Raw genomic sequence first — 5,000 nt, 5'->3', positions numbered from 1 at the left:
TCGGTACAAAATTATTCAAGGGGCAAAATAAATTCACGAGAGTAGGTCCGATTACCGCTGGATCAGACGACGATCGTAACTTGTTGGATACAAATGTATCCGATGTATGTACGTCGTCCCTCTCTGATCTACGGTACGTGGACCGACCCAAGATGCACACGATAATTTTAGCTGACTTCATGCCGAAAAGTCGGTTCACGTCATGCATCGGTATCTTAAATCGCGCCGTAAAGTCGTTCACGTCATGCATCGGTATCTTAAATCGCGCCGAAAAGTCGGCTCACGTCATGCATCGGCGTCTTTTTTTTGTGCCACCGATGCATGACGTGAACGACTTTTCGGCTCGATTTAAGATACCGATGCATGACGTGAACGACTTTACGGCGCGATTTAAGATACCGATGCATGACGTGAACGACTTTTCGGCGCGATTTAAGATACCGATGCATGACGTGAACGACTTTACGGCGCGATTTAAAGCTATACCGATGCATGACGTAAACAAGATCACACCGATGCAGCACGTTAACATTAAAGCCCGCCTAATCCGATCGATGGAGGCCGTCTCGAGTGTCCAACTTGCTCACAAGAGCCGAGAAACAAACCGATGCATCACGTAGACAAGATCGTACCGAATGTTAACACAATCCAAAAGGAAATAATCTTAGATGAATATCGATTCTGATTATTGATTTTTCTTTCGCGATATTGATAGAAGACATCTGAATGAATTTCGAATTAATTCCGAAATCAAAAAAATATTTTCAATAAATTTTTTTTCTAGAGTACCTCGGTCTTTTCTATTTTTTTTCCAAGTTTCGTACGTCAATCAACATACATCCCAGAAAAAATCATCTCTCTAACTATCCTGGTTCAAAAGTTGTATCGGAACTTTTCACGTCGAAAAAGAACATAGGCGAAAAAGGACGTGAACATTATTCCTTATAAAAATCAAACCCGACCATGGATTTTGATTCTGATTGTTGATTATCGCTATTAGAACACATTAGGAGGCAACCAAATCAAATTTGAGAAAATTCCACAATCAGAAAATTTTTTTCGAAAAAAAAAAAAAAATTCGAGAACACCTCGGTCATGGCAAGTTATTTCCCACAATCCATTCCCCAATCAACGTACATCCCAGAAAAAATCATCTCTCTAACTATCCTAGTTCAAAAGTTGTATCGGAACATTTTCACGTCGAAAATATATCTCTAAGTCCAGACCGATGCACCACGTAATCTCGGGCAGACCGATGCACAACGTAAATGACGATCGGGACCGGGGCGATCGGTCGTATCTGACACCGCCGGCTCGGTTCTAACATCGTCAATGAGTCGGGGTTGTAAAAAAGGACGTGAACATTTTTCCTTATAAAAATCAAACCCGACCATGGATTTTGATTCTGATTGTTGATTATCGCTACTAGAACATATAAGGAGGCAACCAAATCAAATTTGAGAAAATTCCACGATCAGAAAATTTTTTTCGAAAAAAAAAAAAAATCGTAATCACCTCGGTCATGGCGAGTTATTTTCCGTATTTCATTCCACAATCAACGTACAACATAGAAGAAATCATCTCTCTAACTATCCTGGTTCAAAAGTTGTATCGGAACATTTCACGTCGTAATATCTCGCCAAGTCCAGACCTCGGCGATAGGTAGTATCTGACACCGTCCGCTCGGGACTGACATCGACTTGGACTCGGGCTGATGATGGGGAGGCGTTTAAGGACGTGAACATTTTTCCTTATAAAAATTAAAGTCGACAATGAATATTGATTCTGATTACTGATTTACGCTTTAAAAACACATTAGAAGGCAACCAAATCGAATTTGAGGAAATTCCACGATCAGAAAATTTTTTTCGAAAAAAAAAAAAATCCGAAAAATATTTTTCGATTCCGATTACTGATTTACTCTTTTAGAACACATTAGGAGGCAACCAAATCAAATTTGAGAAAATTCCACAATCAGAAAATTTTTTTCGAAAAAAAAAAAAATTCGAGGACACCTCGGTCATGGCAAGTTATTTCCCACAATCCATTCCCCGATCCACGTACATCCCAGAAAAAATCATCTCTCTAACTATCCTGGTTCAAAAGTTGTATCGGAACATTTTCACGTCGAAAATATATCTCTAAGTCCAAACCGATGCACCACGTAAACTAGGGCAGACCGATGCACCACGTAATATCGGGCAGACCGATGCAGAACGTAAACTCGATCATACCGATGCTTCACGTAATCTCGATCTTACCGATGCACCACGTAAACAAGGGCAGACCGATGCAGAACGTAAAGTAGATCTTACCGATGCACCACGTAATCTCGATCTTACCGATGCACCACGTAATCTCCATCTTACCGATGCACCACGTGAACTGGATCTTACCGATGCAGAACGTGAATTGGATCTTACCGATGCAGAACGTGAATTGGATCTTACCGATGCACCACGTAAACTCGATCATACCGATGCACCACGTAATCTCGGGCAGACCGATGCACAACGTGAACTGGATCTTACCGATGCAGAACGTGAATTGGATCTTACCGATGCACCACGTAAACTCGATCTTACCGATGCACCACGTAATCTCAATCTTACCGATGCACCACGTGAACTGGATCTTACCGATGCAGAACGTGAATTGGATCTTACCGATGCACCACGTAAACTCGATCTTACCGATGCACCACGTAATCTCAATCTTACCGATGCACCACGTGAACTGGATCTTACCGATGCAGAACGTGAATTGGATCTTACCGATGCACCACGTAAACTCGATCTTACCGATGCACCACGTAATCTCGATCTTACCGATGCACCACGTGAACTGGATCTTACCGATGCAGAACGTGAATTGGATCTTACCGATGCACCACGTAAACTCGATCTTACCGATGCACCACGTAATCTCAATCTTACCGATGCATCACGTAATCTCGATCTTACCGATGCAGAACGTAAACTCGATCATACCGATGCACCACGTTATCTCGGCAGACCGATGCAGAACGTAAAAAAAAAGCTTACAGCACGCGGTGTTCCCAAGCGGTCACCCATCCAAGTACTAACCGCGCCCGACGCTGCTTGGCTTCAGTGTTCTGACGAGAACTGGCAATTTCAGCGTGGTATGGCCGTAAACAACAAATATAGCGATATTTTCTATGATATCTCACTTTTTGGGAGCGGAAAGGACGTGAACGTTTTTCCTTATAAAAAATGAAATAACTTTTGGATATTAATTCTGATTGTTGATTTAAGTTTTAAGAACACATTAGGACATATCTCAATGAAATTTGAGGGATTTCCGAAATCGAAAAATATTTTTCGAAAAAAAAAAAAAATCCCAGAAGACCTCGGTCATCTCAAGTTTATTTCCATATTCTATTACACAATCAACGTACATCACAAAAGGAACCATCTCTCTAACTATCACAGTTAAATTTTTGTATCGGAACATTTCACGTCGGAATATCTCGCTAAGTCCAGACCGGGGAGATCGGTCGCATTTGACACCGTCCGCTCCGGTCTAACATCGTCTTGGAGTCGGGGTAACGATGGAGAGGCGTTTAAGGACGTGAACATTTTTCCTTATAAAAATTAAAGTCGACAATGAATATTGATTCTGATTACTGATTTACTCTTTTAGAACACATTAGAAGGCAACGCAATCAGATTTGAGGAAATTTCAAGATCAGAAAATTTTTTTCGAAAAAAAAAAAAATTCAAGAACACCTGGGTCATGGCAAGTTATTTCCCACAATCCATTCCACAATCAACGTACAACATAGAAGAAATCATCTCTCTAACTATCCTGGTTCAAAAGTTGTATCGGAACATTTCACGTCGAAATACCTCGCCAAGTCCAGACCGGGGCGATAGGTAGTATCTGACACCGTCCGCTCGGGACTGACATCGACTTGGACTCGGGCTAATGATGGGGAGGCGTTTAAGGACGTGAACATTTTTCCTTATAAAAATTAAAGTCGACAATGAATATTGATTCTGATTACTGATTTACGCTTTAAAAACACATTAGAAGGCAACCAAATCAAATTTGAGGAAATTCCAAAATCAGAAAATTTTTTTTCAAAAAAAAAAAAATCCGAAAAATATTTTTCGATTCTGATTACTGATTTACTCTTTTAGAACACATTAGAAGGCAACGAAATCAAATTTGAGTGAAATCCAAAATCAGAAAATATTTTTCGAAAAAAAAAAAAAATTCGAGAACACCTCGGTCATGGCAAGTTATTTTCCACAATCCATTCCCCAATCAACGTACATCCCAGAAAAAATCATCTCTCTAACTATCCTGGTTCAAAAGTTGTATCGGAACATTTTCACGTCGAAAATATATCTCAGAGTCCAGACCGATGCAGAACGTAAACTCGATCATACCGATGCTTCACGTAATCTCGATCTTACCGATGCACAACGTAAACTAGATCACACCGATGCAGAACGTAAACTCGATCATACCGATGCACCACGTAAACTCAGGCAGACCGATGCAGAACGTGAACTCGATCTTACCGATGCACCACGTAATCTCGATCTTACCGATGCACCACGTAAACTCGGGCAGACCGATGCAGAACGTGAACTCGATCTTACCGATGCACCACGTAAACTAGGGCTGACCGATGCATCACGTAAACGACGATCGAGAGGCGCGAAAGGACGTGAACGTTTTTCATTATAAAAATTGAAATAAATGATAAATAATGATTCTGATTGTTGATTATCATTTTTAATAAGCATTAGGAGGCAACCAAATGAAATTTGAGGAAATTCCGATAATAGAAAATTTTTTCGAAAAAAAAAAAAAATTCATGAAATCCTCGGTCATCGCAAAATATTTACCATATTCTGTTCGATAATCAACGTATATTTAAGAAGGAATCATATCTGTATCTATCTTGGTTCAAATTTTGTATCGGAACATTTTGACCAAAGTCCGAGCTTCGGCCGAAACAGACACCG

At 40.4% G+C, this 5,000-nt stretch overlaps 1 non-coding gene across 1 annotated transcript; it reads right to left on the bottom strand.

Annotated features, from left to right (window-relative positions):
• Positions 1 to 3,037: 3,037 nt before the first annotated feature.
• On the bottom strand, positions 3,038 to 3,156 carry LOC123688328. The gene has a single exon (XR_006749857.1). It is a non-coding gene; the product is annotated as a 5S ribosomal RNA (ribosomal RNA).
• Positions 3,157 to 5,000: the final 1,844 nt, after the last annotated feature.

Source organism: Harmonia axyridis, chromosome X (genome assembly GCF_914767665.1).
Source record: "Harmonia axyridis chromosome X, icHarAxyr1.1, whole genome shotgun sequence".
Lineage (NCBI taxonomy): Eukaryota > Metazoa > Arthropoda > Insecta > Coleoptera > Coccinellidae > Harmonia > Harmonia axyridis.
This window is presented reverse-complemented; position numbering and strand designations above follow the sequence as displayed.